This window comes from Dermacentor silvarum, chromosome 2, assembly GCF_013339745.2.
Source record: "Dermacentor silvarum isolate Dsil-2018 chromosome 2, BIME_Dsil_1.4, whole genome shotgun sequence".
Lineage (NCBI taxonomy): Eukaryota > Metazoa > Arthropoda > Arachnida > Ixodida > Ixodidae > Dermacentor > Dermacentor silvarum.
Genome location: NC_051155.1, coordinates 149,737,451 through 149,753,869, shown reverse-complemented (window position 1 = coordinate 149,753,869; position 16,419 = coordinate 149,737,451).

Below are 16,419 nucleotides of genomic sequence, written 5' to 3'. Positions count from 1 at the left end.
GTCTGTGTGTAGGCTATTATGACAGTGCAAGCATATTCTAAGTGTATTTTACACTATTACGATAGTGTAAAATGAAGAATCATTGCGGTGCACAGGCTTGCCATAACTTTGCATATGGTGCAACAAGCTGGTACGTGCCGCGTTAGGAATAATGCTTACATCTGCTAGAAAAATGTCATATCTTCATCTGGTTTTAATAGCTAGAACAGCGAAGTTTACTACTGAGAAACAGTCCTTTTATTTACTAATCAAGAAAAAAAATCTTTACCATGTAGTGATTTCATAACTGACTGGCCGTTTCTTGGAATGTGTTGCATAGGGTACGTTCCGTAGTCTACATTACATCGTAAGTAGGTCCTCCAAGTTAAATATACGTTTTAACTCAAATCAGCAAACACACACACACACCCACACACAAACAAACACACACACACACACACACACACACACACACACACACACACACACACACACACACACACACACACACGCACACGCTCACGCACACGCACACACACACACACACACACACACACACACACACACACACACACACACACACACACACACACACACACACACACACACGCACACGCACACACACACACGCACGCACGCACACGCACACACACATGCAGAACGTGTGTGTGTGTGTATGCTTATGAAACAAAACGGGAAAAATATTTGCAAATAGCCTAGTGCAAGTATTTAAAAGCGCTGTTGTTGAAAGTTCCCACGTTCCGGTTGGCATCATGATGTGCGCCACAACCTGGCAACCACGTGTGCCTTTGAATCCGTGTGCTTTCGCAAACATGCCCATGCAACCTTCATCCGCCATTATAGCAAACAGCTCACCCGCCAAATCACGCCGCCGCAAACACTCGGAATGCAATTTGCAGGCCACCGAGAACATGTGCTGTGAACGACAGCGTATGTCACGCGGTAAAAAAAAAAAAGAAAAGCGACTGTGCACTGGCGCTTCTCTCGCTGTCGCACGGCGTGCACGTAATGCGTACTCGACTGTCAGGAAACGCTGAGCCCAACAGAATGAGTTCGTCAGCAGAAACAATCTCCCCTTCCGAATTTCGTTTTTTTTGTCATGTTAACATTCATTGCTTCTCATACGGTATGTAGGATTTTGAGCTACAATTCTTTTCCCCCGCTGGTTATCGAAATCTGAATAAAATTCACTCAATGTGTTCCTAAAGAAAGAAGATCGCAGTGCCTTTAAGCAGCTACACTGCAAACCCTCGTTCATATTTATCTAGGAGATTGTTTCTGAACTTCTCGGGCACAACTGTCGAAGTATTTGCAATGTGAAATTATGATGAACTCTTGCGAATCCAGTTGTGGGACTGATGTCGGCGCGTGTTTCAAAAGATGCGCTCACATTCGTTGCGGTGGGAGATTATATGCAAGAAATCAATAGACCCTCCCTGGTCAACGAAATGGGGGTAAGCGAAGCTTGTCGTATGTTTTTTCGGTGTTCATCCGAACGAATTGCACTGACGAGTACCACGCTGTGCTCGAACCACAACTGGTCATCTGAATCATCTGACTGCAGCTGGCTCCGAAGTTACGGCTGATAAATAGATAGATTATGGGGTGTTTACGTGCCAAAACCACGACCTGAGTATGAGGCACGCTGTAATGGGGGAATACGTAATAGTTTGTGCCGCCTGGGGCGCTACAACGTAACATGATTCCAAACTGTTTTGATTCCAATTTCTGCTATCAGCCTCCACGATTGGTCAAAACATTTTCGGACCACTCCCAACTTCGCCTGTCTGCAACGCAACGTCACGAAAACCACCATAGCTCCCCATCTGATATAACGTGTACACACTGGTAATGCATTATTAAACCGCACAAAAGAGAAATAATCATTCCTGATTTGACGCCTTTTCACCATTAGCCCTCTGCTATTGGTCCAATTTTTTCTGGCTGCGCCCACTTCGCCTGTCTGTAACGCGACCTCACAAAACCGCGATAACTCACCACGTCAAAGTGACGTGTACGCGAAAAAATGCACTAATATGCCGAACAAAACTGAAAAAATTGTCTGAATAGCCACAGACTGTCCCGTTCGGAAAGGAGTAGAAGATGACGACCCGCCGATCGCTCAGGCCCTCGCACCTGCCGGTGAGCATGTATTTAGTTGCGCATGATAAACCTTTTTGCGTGACAGTAAAACGTCATCGATCCCTTTCGGCATGCATATGACATCGGTCTGCCAACTCTTCCTTACTGAGGATCCGTTTTAGCGGCATTCTTAGCCTTCCGTTGCACGCCGCCGCGATTTTCGACCAGCCACCCCAAGCTAAGTAAGGCGACGCGGACCAATTGGAGAAGCCGGCACCACGCTCTTCATGCGGTTATCTATTTTCACTATGCTGGCTCTGCCCCTTCGAAAGCCTCTCCACTAGAGCGGGCTCCTCGCCTCTTGTCAGCCAATTAGATAAGAAAAGCCGCTGAGTGTAGGCAATTTTATTGGTTTAGAAAGCGAACAAAGGTGACCTCTTATTAACGAGGAGAGTGTGTGATTGGGTTGTTCAGACAACGCTGCGGGTCACCGCCCGAAGCTTGCTTCGGTGGTTCCGTAAATTTGACGTCAGGAGTTTGCAATCATTTTACGTTATAGCGCCCCTGGTGTTCTTTAACGTGAACATATATCTAAGTACAAGGGTGTTTTCGCATTTCGCCCCCATCGAAATGCGGCCGCTGTGGTTGCGACTTGATCCCGAGACCTCGTGCGATCGAGGGGCGCCAACGACCCAGCTGCGGAAGAAGACGACGCTCGAGCCAATGATGATGATGATAATTTTGTGCGTACATGGACGACACCGAAATCTGTGAGGTATAACAAGCTTCGCTTGCAAAATAATTTAGTGCAAGAGTGTATAGTATGCGTTTACAATGGGTTATAATAAATTCGACTGGTGTGTTTTGGTCTCAGATGCAGCAGAGGAGCATTAAAAACGAGCTAGCTTTTCATTGTTGGACGTTATATTTTTTTCGATATTTTTTGTTGTCCCATTTCTGTTATCTGCAACCAAGCCGAACTTTGTGTAGAAACCATACAGCGTTGCGGAAAAGTTCAAATAACCGAATAACTGAAAGCAGTTGACGCCACAGCGTAAAAGATAGAAAGAGAGGGCTTGATGAACCAGAAGTATTTTTGACTAATGCTGGCTATTTGGATTTGTTTGGGATCAATTTTGTCGGTTTTTTTTTTGGTTTTTTTTGTCCTTGTGTGCGACGTTCATTGCCCCCCTGTCCCGCCATTTACAACAACAAATAAAGAAAAGAATACTCGAAACGTATTTCTGATTTATTTGTAGCGTCATTCGTCATTGACAACAGCATTTTGCCCGTCGTGGTAGCCCCGCTGTTCAGAAGGCAAAATTGGCTAATTTATGCTGAATCATAGGGGTAACAGATATTGGAGTCTAACCGCGGCACGTAAGCAATCACTTTCTTCGTTTCAGATGACGCACAGTATGTGCTAATTTGTTACAAGGTAGTAAGGCATAACCTTGTTAGGAATAAGTTATAAGTTATAATAAGTTATAAGTTACCAGACAGTCTTATAACGCTTCGTAGTTATATGGTTGTCCGTTCTTCCAGTTAAAAGCAGGAAGATAAGCGAACTTATGCTCGCACAAATCGGCTATAAGACAATAGAATTTCCCTGTTCAAAGTTGGGTCTACTAGCTGTGGCATCTTCCTAGGATACCATACATACCTAATTATGCAGCAGCTTTCTTAGCGGTAGGCGCTAACAATTGCACCTCTTATATAACTGATGAACCTAAACCTCAGAAAGTCGACTTTCAAAGCAGTGTTTAGTTAAATGCCTTCCTCAACTACCACCATCATCTAGAGGTTTAAATTTGTCTGATTTGCCGGTGTAATCTTCCGTACGCTCTGATTTCTGGGCGCACCTTTGCTTCCGTACAGTGATATAATAGTCCAGCGGCCTTGCTTTGGCATCACTCTCAACTAGTGCTTGCAAATATCTGTTGTACTGGTGATCCGATTTAACCAGAGGGAAGTGAATCTGGTCTTAAAAACTGGTTATCCTGTTATCCCGATTAATTTGAAACAATATTCCGGATATCTGGTTTAAGTAACCGGATATTTGAATATTCGAATAGGAATATGCTGCGTCGCTCAGATATTATAGCAATTTTTGGTTCTATTGCATGTATTCATAGATCAAGTCCAGCAATCTGGGACATCGACTACTGCGGCGAAGCCGACCCTGGGGCGATGCGGTTGGCGTAACTCTATGGGAAGCATTTTTAAAAAATTGATTACTGAGCAATGGCTCATTTTTCGCGATTTGCACTTTAGGCACTAAATCCCGACAACGTTCGCAGGGTATATGTCGAGTGTAATCTAATTCCACTGGATGGATTTTTTTCCTGGGGCACTTTTGTAGACCCATTGAAAATGCATGGGGTGATTTTTAAAATGTAGTTTGCAGCACAGTAAAAACTCATCCGCTAATTGCACTCTAGTGGCACATACTTTAGGTCTCTCTATATATGTAGGTCCAGTTTGGTTTTAATCCGCTGGCTGAATTTTTTTCCTGGGGCGCTTTTGTTTGGCTACTATGCGGCAAAGAATCTCTACAGGGGCAAAATATTCGTTTGCCGTGGAATTGATGGGAAAGAGCTTGCGGACCATGTCAAAAATGGATACGAATGTGCAGCTGTGATGCATATTTGCGCCATGACGTATAAGGAAAGATGATGGTATTAGATTCTGCAAGAAGGAGCGGGCCAAATGGCTTTATGGAGTGCCATCGAAGCGCGAAGCCTGGTTGCGCGCCCCCCTTTTTCTCAAGTTTCGGTGCATGGTAAAGTGTTTCATTTGGTATTTAGAAAGATAAGGTGCTTAGACAGATTTAGTATTAGGCAAATTTTTGACACAAAATGACATCGTCAAATAGAGCACTTGTTACGTGTGTTTACGTGTTACTTGTTAGGTGTTTACTTAATTTGTTACCTGTGTTACGTGTGTTTAGTGCAACGTGCCGACAATGCGAAGGTTTGAATATTATCAGTGTAAAAACAAATTGAAAGGAAAAACGCATGATCTATAGTGGGCGTGACGGAACGAAATAAAGAGGAAAAGATAGTCCCCGTGTTACAGCGAAAATCAGCAGCTTCGTCTCGTTTAATAAACCATCCCGTTTTAGTTTTAAATGCATAAGCATTTCTATGCCTACCAAATGAGAAATTTCTCCGTCCGTCACGTAAGACGAATGCAATGGCTCATAACCACGTAAGGCAGAGGCTACAAGCGCTCAGCGAAGTGAAGCGAATAGCGCATACATTCATTCAGATCACCCATACAATACACAGAACAGCACACGTTTCAACAAAGAACAAGTGCAAAACAAGCATCCGAACCATGAATAAACATTGCATGCTCCCTCAGCAATTGTAGTGGTGGTTTTGTAACAGCTTAGCTGGACATCCAGGTTCATAAGGACCGATAATAGTTCGTAAGGGTCGCATCGTGTTCGATAAGGTTGATAACGACCGATGAGGGTTTATAAGGGTTTATGCTGGTCGAATCAAGTTTCAAACATTGATGATGACACCGGGCAGCGTGGGGATTAGCAAGCGGCAGAATGCTTGTGCATACTTAGGCAACTCCCAGAGGAGTTTCTACGTGATTTCGTTTTTCATTTCGGAAGTATAGCTAAAATCATGCGTGCCTGTTAAGTGTACGCAAATCTCGCACGTTATGCGCGAAGGTAAGGTTGTGAAGGTTTGAGAAAGTGGAGCCGCAACCGCTGAACTACACCGGGTCAATTGTTGTAGGGCCTGCTGTGAGCCACACGATTGCTTAGCTGAGCAAATTGGTAATCTCTTGAGAATACTTCTCGGAGCCCCGTTTGTCGGGAATATTTCCTCTCGTAAGGTGACTCTTACAATGTCCTCGTAGCGCAACAAAACACTGGTCTGACGATCGTTCGGACATGAGTAACCTGATTCCGGGCTGTTAAATGCAGTCGCACCAAATCGTTTGGAAATACGAAGGAAACATACAATGCGTTTGTTTCTCCACAAACTCAGTCGTACTGTGGGGAAACAAGCTTCTAGTTTATGGCAGCGGTATTTCCCGTACACAACTTTTTATTTTTTTATTTTTGTGAAAGCAGTTATATGTACACTCCAGGCGCATTTACGCCGACGTCATCCGTGTCGCCTTCGCTGTCGCCGCGATGTTCCGTGTGAAGTCCGACTGCGATAACATCGCGGCCGGATGCCGTATGTTGCCGGTGCGATGGAAGCGTGCCAGATTCATCTTAGAAGCCTGGTGGCTCAATCTCGAAGGTTATGAAAAAAGTTGCAGTGGCTTAGCTCGGCTATGCCAGGATATAAGTAGCGTTAGAAAAGGTTCAGCTGATTATTCTTAGCTTTCCTGGTTGCCTAGCTTGTCAAGGATTAGCTTGATTGTCATGCTTACTGCTGCTCCAATGACACACACGCGGTATACGTATTATGTGGCACATGTATTCATTCCTCCTACGCTCAACCGCTAATTGCCAGGCAACTACTTCGGGATCCGATGAGTCAAGCTTCTCCGTTCTTCTGCGCTGTTGAGCAGCATTTGCGCTCTCCTTCTCCATGGCTATACCACACTGGCAAACGCCAGTCAGAAGCGCAGCGGCTCCAGCGCAGTGTCAGACGGCGACTGCACAGCGAGCGAGCGCGCGCCGGCGCCAGTGCGTCTACCACGGCTACGACGTCACTCCTCTGGAATGCGCAGACCGGCGACGGTGAGTCGCGCGCGGCGGCGGCGGAGTGCGCGAGAGGTGCCGGCTCCGGTGGCTCCGGTGGTGCGCAAGCCGTGTGACATCACTGATCCTTGCGCATGCGCAGCACGGCTCTTGATGTGCCACGCGAAACGGGCTTGGCTAGGCCAGTGTAGCTAACGCTACAAAACGGCGCACAACAATGCCTCAAACAAGCACGTCTCGCTGTGTATTGTGTGTATTACACGGACAAACAGGTGCACGCAGAACATCAACTCACCACTCTCGGGTTGCACTAAATGCTGAAGAAATTAAACATTCACTGTTAAGATAACCGCGTACTATCGTCAGTCAAAGCAAACAGCAGAGAAAGCTTCGCTTACTCTGCTTACGACACTGAGTCGGATCCACATAATTTTATTGCGATTGCAAATATATGGACACTCCAGGCACATTTCCGCCGTCGTCGTCGACGTGATGTTTCGTATAATGTCCAAGTGCGATAACATCGTGGCTGCGCGCCGTATGGTATGGGTAAAGTGAAAACATGAGAGGGTGAGCAAAGAATGGTTGCTCAGTCTCGCGTGCGCAAGGGAGGAAGGCGGGGAAAAAGCGCTCCGTCTTCCATCGCGCACAAGGCCGCAGTGAAAGTGGGGGACGTTTTACTCCCGTGGCGGCTACGTATGGCGCGGCTGAGCGCGGCCGCGCGGCCCCGATCTAGAAAGCAATCTGCGCTGGGTACAAAGTCTAGGCGGGCCGATGGCTGGGACCCTATAACGTAAAACTATTCCAATCTGTTTTCCTTCTAATCACCTGATGTCCAATTTACGTAACCGCCAACGCAAGCATCGGGCGGTGACTCGCAGCATTGTTTGAGAAGGCTATTGAAACGCTCTCCTATTTTGTAGTAGGTCACATGTTGTTTGCTTTCGAAAGGAATAGCAATGCTTAACTTAACATATATTTCTTACCTGATTGGCTGACCAAGGGCGATGAGCACGCAGAAGTGGAGGGGGTAACGTGGGGCCGGGCTAGCGCAGTGAAAGTAGATAACCTGATGAGCAGAATGTTGCCGGCGTCTGCGTTTGCCCTGCTTCTTCTTACTTACCTTTCGGTGTCTGCTATAAAATTACGTCGGCGTGCAACGGAAACGTAACAATGCAGCTAAAACGAATCTTCAGTGAAGAAAATTTGACATAGCGATGTCGTTTTCGTGCCGAAAGGACTCGACAACCATATAATGTCACGCAAAATTTTTAATATAGGCAAATAAATCCATTCTCCACGGCAGCTCCGACTAGCCAGTGCCAGAGCGATCGGCAGGTACCCACCTTCTATTGATGTCGGAACGGGGCAGTGTCTGGCTATTAAAAAGAAAATTAAGTTTTGATCGGCGTAATAATGCATCTTTAATGCGTACAAGCCACCTTGACGCAGTGATTTTTCACGGTTTTTGGACGTCAGGTGACAAACAGGCGAAGTGGACGCAGCCCGAAAACTTTTGACCAATTGCGGATGGCTGATGGTAAAAAAGGCATAGAATCGAAAAATATTATTTTTCTGTTGTTCGGTCTCACATGCATAATTAGTGTGCACACGTCATATAAGAGTGAGTAGCTCTCGCGATTTTTTTAACAGCGGAGCTGTTTAAACCGAGCGTTAGTCCGTAACCTGCGGACAGAAATTGTGGGCCGATCCTGGCGGTTGTGCAGAAAGGGTCCAAGCGCAATGACACATACCTCTGTGAACTGGCGAAGCTGAGCCTGGTTAAGTCTAGCTAAGCATGGTTGCGACTACTTAAGCTTAGTCTCTCATCGATAGACAATCGATAGTCAACCAGCAGCTAATCGATAAATGATCAATAAATTCCGGAAAATGCTGGGAATGACTTGGTAGCGCTTAGCCTTACTTGGTTAATTTAGTTAGTAAGCGAATGTTTACAGCCGTTTATGCAGCTGATAAAACGACTAACCTTAGTTTGCACAGCTGTCTAATAAATTTCTGTCGCAATCAGTGATTCGCCTGTCGGGCGAAATTGACCTTATTGTTAATATTATTGTAGTTAATATTGTTATTACTTATTACGCTCAAGCCAGGCGCAATACACATACAAGTTTCGAATACAGGCGCAGTTCTGTCTTCTTGCGACTGAGTGCCGATAATTTTTTTCGAGCAAATGGGGCTCAGCGTGTCGTTTACAAAAAGCAGCTTGGTGTATGCCACTGCGGATACGATGGCATAGACATGTTGTAAATCCGGTTTTCTATTGGATGGCGCATATCAGCACGCAGAAAGAAAATTTTGGGTGGTGGGTCGATTCCTTGTTGGAAAAATGGATATATTCTCTCGCGCAAGCCGTTGCTTTAAAAGTGAATCCAAAGTACAAGTGCCCAAAAATGGTGGTATTAGGTAGTGTGCGCTCTTTCCCGTCTCTTGTTGTTTTCATCCTGTTTTGGGCAGCGTCTCAATACATTAACATAAGGTCAATGTCTCGTTCGACGGAAACACCAAAACATTTTTGCAGTAGGTAGAGTCATCTGCATTCGGCGTTATTGGAAGTAGTCCCCTTCCGAGGTGATCAAAAAGCACAGTGCTACTTCATCTTTCTTTTCCTTTTATGAAACGTGCGACATTTAACGGTAGTGCGCGAAGGCGAGTATTACAAGCTTTTGAGCTGTAGTCGTTTTTTATTGAAAGTTGCACCCGTGGTTCCACTCTCGTGCGGCCGAGACGTGGACTGTCAGAGTATGGTCATTTATCGGACAATGCCAGGGCTACTACTTTTGTTTTCTCCCCCAAAAAAAACGCCCCACCCCCCTAGTCGGTCGAATAACAGTCATAACCTTACCACAAACAAGACAAATTGGCTTTGTGCTTTTGAAAGCGTATAGTGACAGTCTATCAACTCTTTGTCTTTGGATCTTAGCACTTGTTTTCTTTCAAGCCCATACTGCCCTAGAAAAAGTCGGCAGAATTTTTTTTCTGGTTACAATAAGCATTCTCAATAGGAAGTTAACATTTTCGACAGTATTCGTCTTCTACCGCAGTGCGACGTGTGTGGCGGCGTTGTGTAGAGATTCAGGAAAAAAAACGGTCAAATACGATATTGAGCAGCTGATTGCTGCACTATCGTTAAATGCTAAACGCTTTTTTGGTGGAATGACATCATTTACACACCCTTACGTTGTCATTTTCTTGGCATATGAAAAATTTGTGCTCTTCAAATGAATGTTCTATGGTGTAAGTGCTGCATTGTTTTGCTTCTTTTATTTAATGTACTAAGCTTGAAAATGCCGCTAGTCAGACATAATAGAGCACAGAGAAGAGGCCCAACTGCACGCGGCATGGTCTTATCCTTACAATAAATTCGCTAACGAGACAGATCATGAATCCAACTACAAAATGATATCTCGCACCAAAGGAATGTGGGAAAAACCACTAGGACACACTCAGTTCGACAATCTTATTGTTAACAGGTGATTCAAGGGGGACGCAAGGCGACAACTGTTGCATATGATGGCGTGCATGCGACTAGACCATCAATAGAACAACATGACTTTAGTGAACCAAGAACGAATATGCAGGCCATGCTGTAAAACTTTATTATAAAAACACATTTTCAGCATTGTTAGTACAACTCAACGCTTGAAGCCTGTGTATATTTGCGGCGGTACGTATATGCTTTATTGCTGCATGGCCCAATTTCGTTATTAGCCTGCGTAACACCGTGACTAAATTTTGCCTCATCGCACGCACATTTAAGCCTTCTTGAAAACAGAACCAGGACGATTCAGTCACTGGAACAGCCTTTCATTTATTTATCACACAGTCCCATATTCGCTCGAGGAGGATTATAGCGGGTAGCATGTATACACGCATTAAAACTTTTTTCAAGGTAACATTATGAGAAGTGATACCCAAACCAAACAAGATCTAAAACAGAGTAACAAAGCACCAGGGGCCGAATTCAGAAAGCTTTTCGATCGTAAGTGCTGCACCACGATTGGCTGACACCTGCTTCTGCGAACAGTTTTAGCGTGAGAACGTTTTTGTGAATCCGGCCCCAGTATGTAGCATACAGTAGTTACCATGAGCCTAAAAGAAAAAGATTTTGAAATTAAAGGCGTGTAAAATTGTTATACATTACCAGGAATTTCGGACATCGCCGAACAGCGCCTCTACTGGCCGCCTCTGAAAACATACGCGTTTTATACGGGAGAGCGTCGTTTTTTTCCAAATAACTAATCATAGAAGCCATGTTTTAAAATATTCCCGTGGAAATAGGCTCTTGGCGCTTAGCCCGAAATAACATGCAAGTGGTACCATTACTTACGGCAGAAAACTCGTTCCGAATTGGGGGCGAAGTTTCAATTATGGGAGTTTATTGAAAAACCAAAATTTTGTAGGCTTTTTTGGCCAGTAAAAAGCAATTTGCGATGAACCTATTGCATTGATTGACGTATTCCTAGGGATTTATCAACTTCAATGATTTATCAACTTCAATGAATCAGCTTTCAGCTAGTTGCAGCAGCAGCTCTTGAAATGGCAAAGAAGTCGTTCCAAAATCGCAGTTTTCATAACCAGGTCGCGGAATTTATTGTGGTACATATATAAACCTAGTTTTCGCCAACAGCAGCGCTTCGAAGCGGTAGCCGAGCGTGTTGAGCGACCACAGATCAAGATCACTGATAACCACGATCGTGAGTTTGCAGGTTCGAAGCCAGCTGTGCCGCGCTTCTTCTTATCACTTTGTCGCTGCTTAGTTTGGCAGTTTTCCACCCGATGGCATATTCCGAAATGCAGGACATTTGGTTACGGTTCTCGTTTAGTTTCTTTCTACTGTACCAACGTCTTCCTAAAAAAATAGCTGGCTGGTTTAGAGAACATGCGAACGTGTTCCCAATCATCTTTGGCACTTTAGGTATATTGTATTTTGGAAAATAAACCCAGGTAACGTGTTTTGAAAGTACATTTCTTTCTTAAGGTGGATATTTATGAAGAAATTACTAAGAAATATTTTGTCTTTTCAGCTACGTCTTGGGAAAGGCGTGTTTTGTGCAACTCTTGTGCGGCTTGAAACGTGCCACAAAAAAAAAATAGCGCCCAGTGTGTGCAATTAAAAGACACAGAAGTAGAAAAGTTGGCTGCAGCCCCAGACGTAGTATTTTTACAAAGGAATACAGTTGAAGCTATTTGACTGAGTGTATTTGCATTATATCAAAGCAGAATTTTTGCGTATACCTGACCTTCAGTGCAAATGAAGGATATACGAATTATTGCTCAAGCGTGTTTGCTTAGTACAAACCAGTACCTCGAAACATAAACATTCTACCCTCAATATGCAGCGCACGTGTCCTATCATTTGAACCATTCCCATATACCTTCATAAAATTTCAGAAATACTAAAAGTCTTCATATCCTTTTACCCTTTTACCACAACTTACGCAGAGGAGTATTGGAAATTATGCGAAAAGACTCTGGGACGTGTTAATGTAGCCTGTCGTGTGAAAATAGAGAACGACTCCAATCACAGACCACACCTTTTTTGAATTATGCCCACAAAGTTGTGCACTGTTTTCGGCTACAATTACCGAAGTTGCCATATAGCATTCTGCTGTTCGGTTCTTGACTAACTCTATTGCTGAATCAGGTCACAGCACCATGATATGATTACTGGTGCAATTCTTTAGTAATTATGTGCGAATATTCTCCTACCCTAAATTTAACATGTTTCAATAATTGAAGAAACATGAGAAAGGACCGTGACGGTTTGCAGAAATGTTCCTTTATTATAATCGTTTATGACCCATATGGGTACGGTCGTTTTGTCATGATCCCGCCAGCGTGCACTGAGCATCATTTATCATTTGTCTACTGCCTATAAATAAAATACAAAAGTGTCATTCCTTGTGTGTGAGTTGCACAATGGCAGCCGAACCTTTCATATGGTCCCACTAAGCCAAACCTTCCCTTTTCTGCCATGGTGCCACAGGACACGTCAATTTCACACTTGATTTTCACCCTTTCAGTTTCCTAGAAAGCATAGGGAGGTACACAAGACGAACAGGCGAAATTTTGAAGTAGTCCTGAGATTTTAGTGAAATTTCATAGGCAATCTTATTATCCTTTATTTGTTTACAAATTTATTACACCTCATTGGTGATAATAATGACACTACATAGTAGTTCAGTTCTTATACTTAATACATCATGTCTGAGATGGCTGTCCTGAAAATTAACCAGGTGTAAGCATTGCATGACGTTGCTTGGAAGGTCATTCATTAAAAAAGTTGTCGCAGTTTCACCTGAAAGGCGAAGCATCAATTGCGATAGCAAATTTGTAGAGAGCTATACGGAGTAATGATAGTAGCTTTATCAACTGTATAAACTTGGACATGCAGCAGCACCGGCAACACGCAGAACTGTTGTCGACGCCGCCGGCGTTTTGCCCGCGTTCGCACAAAATGCGTGCGGCGTTGGTGACTGTTGCCGGAGCCTCTGATATAAATAGGCACTTGGTGCCGCAGCTAAACGTCCCCTCCCTTCCCTCCCCCTCCCCCCCTCCACGCCCTTTCGTGCGTCAGAAGAAGGCGCGTTTGCTCTACATATATGGTGATTGTAAAGGAGGAAAGAGACGCCTACTTCTGCAGCCCTTAAGGGAGTACGGCACAGACCGCTCGTTTGTTCTCCGCCGTGCGTTCACTCCCCGTGAAAGCGCGCGTCCCTCGCGCCTTTTCACTCGCACATACAGCGTTCGGCGGCGCGCGGCGACGATTTCATCTCCATTGACGTCATACGGAACCTCACGGCGACGGCGACGGCGACGCCGACGGCAGAAATCTGCTTTGGAGTGTCCATATAATTGATATCGCAATAAAAATATGTGCGGAATAAAGAAAATACAGATGTTCAATGGCACAGTCACCGTCAAAAGTTTACGCGGCCGAGATTCTGCGAATAAGTTCATTTTCAACGCAGCTACGCCCACAGCCAGTAAAAGTATGCAAAACTTTTGTTTACTCTAGACTAGTATACGCTGTAAATCCGAATGCCACGATTTGTGCCTCAGGTGTAGAAATATATTTTTTCAGCTAGAGGCGTGCGAAAGCTTTGGACGCTGACTATACGTTCTGAAGGCCAGGCTGCTTTTTAGCTTATACGTGATGACAAGCGCCGAGCTCTTGATGATGGAATATTAGAGCGTAGAATTGTAGAACTTGTGCAAGGTCAGGTGACTTCACGACGCAAACCTAGCGATAGAAGCTCAGCATGCTTTTTGTTTATTAACACTGATGATAAATGAATAGTCAGAGTAAATTAATGTTACTGCCCGTTTCTGGACAGACTCGAGTGTAATGCATACGTTCTATATCACTGAAGGTTCCATGCTAATTCGATACGGGGCATTCATATTCTAATTTTGGCCTGTCTTACGCCTACCGAATCTTTAGCAATGAGAAGAGGTAGGCAATTGCTTCTTGGGATGTAGCCGAGGCCATGGTAGATGTGATTAGTAATGCGGTATATGTGAGTAGGCTGACGGGATTACATGAAGTACGCCAACATACCTAGGTTAGGTCACGGTGGAAATTACAGAGCCCTTTATTGTATATATGTGTAAGTCATGTGAGAGTGTCTCTGCTAAAAAGTTATCAGCGTTTCCAAAAGAAAGCGACTACAAGTCCATCTTTCTCGGGCGTTCATTTCACCTAGGGTACCACTGCCTCACTTGTGACCTTTATATTTTTAAATCTGCCCCGATGACGTTAGTTACGTTGCGGAAAAAATAAATACCCTTTCTAAAGAATGAACCATCACAGCTTCCCGACAAAACGCGGTACGTTGGCGCAAGTTGTCATGTGTGATCACGATAAGAACGACCACCCGTCGTTAAAAATGACTTGTCACTTCCCGGTTTTTCTTTTTTTTTTTGTCAAGGACGCGACTAACCCGTAGAAGGGTAATCCCGACTTTGGCATGATGCTTGCGACTTTTCTGGTTCCGGACGAGCGCGTTCTTTGTGTATAATTCAGGCGCCTGGCATCGAAAGGCTTACACCTCTAAACAGCGAAAGGCTTTCACAGTCACTTCGGTAGCTCCACGGAAAACGCGGAAAATCAGTCCACTTTCAGCATAAGCGCTCTGACCCAAGACACATATTTGCGAGAAAGGAGCTGCTATATTACCCATAGCGAGAAATGTATCCACAAATTACACCTCATTATACCGATGTGTTTATGAGCCGCACTCTGGTGCCTGTATTCTGTATAATGAAAAAAAAATATAGTTTGTGCAGTGTCAGTAGCCTAAACGTAAAACAGGAAATTGAAGTCATCACAAAAACTGTCATATATCATAAATTGCAAGAAAAAAACTAAAACTGTACTTCATGATACTCGCAATGCAAACTTTGATGCATGTGATTCATTTCAATGTCCTATCTGTTCCGACCCGCCGTGGTTTCCGAGTGGCTATGGTGTTGGGTTGCTGAGCACGAGGTCGCGGGATCGAATCCCGGCCACGGCGGCCGCATTTCGATGGGGGCGAAATGTGAAAACACCCGTGTACTTAGATTTAGGTGCACGGTAAAGAACCCCAGGTGGTTGAAATTATTCCGGAGTCCCTAACTACAGCGTGCCTGATAATCAGATCGTGGTTTTGGCACGTAAAAGCCGATAATTTAATTAAAATTTTAAAACCTAGATGTTGCTAATCGTAGTGCTTAAGGGGAAATAAACACGCACTCTTAGCGCGCGCAGAAACTTCGCCGGTTTCTAGCGAGGGGAGCTTCCCGCCGTGACGCAGCAGACCCTTTCAAGCATTGACAGTGCAGCATGCTGCCGGCCGAAATATACGGGCGGTGGGGTGAAACTCGGATGTGGCAGGGGCTGCCGTTGCAACGCGAGGATAATTGACTGTATTAATAATAATAATCAATCAATCAATCAATCAATCAATCAATCAATCATTTATTTATCGTGCCCAGGAACAACCGTGAGGTCTGGGTGCTGGCGCACGTATACATAGAAAAAGAAATACAGCAGGGGAGTATCAGTGAAAAAAAACAGTGAATAAAAAATATCAATCTTGAAAAGAAAAGTGTACATACATGTAACCGAAGGCGCAAAATGCATACATAATAAAATGGAGAAGGGAAGTTGAACAATATGGTGAAACTAAGACACAACAACGGAAAGCTGAGAGCAGAACAAAGACAGAGAGTTGTGAAAAATATCAAGGTCATGAAAGTGGGCGTTATAGAGACTCTGTATTCTATGGACGGTTGAGTGTTGGTGGTGACAGGCAGCAACATGGAAAGGTCTGTGTTCTCTGGTGATTTTGCGCGGAATACGAAATGTGATACAACTGAGGAGTTCGGGGCACATGAGGATACCGTGAAGGAGTTTGAAAAGGAAAAGCAGGTCAGCAGGATTACGTCGGCAGCGAAGTAAGGGCAATGGCAATAATCCAACTGTGCTAGAGCAGGGCCCAGAGTCCATGTTTGCAAAGCGGTGATGATATATGCTTAGGAACTTTTTCTGGACCCGATCTATAATGTCACTGTTGGATCTAGAAATGCCATTCCAGACGACCGACGCGTATTCGAGCTGAGGAAGACAGATTGTTGTGTACAACTTGCGGAAC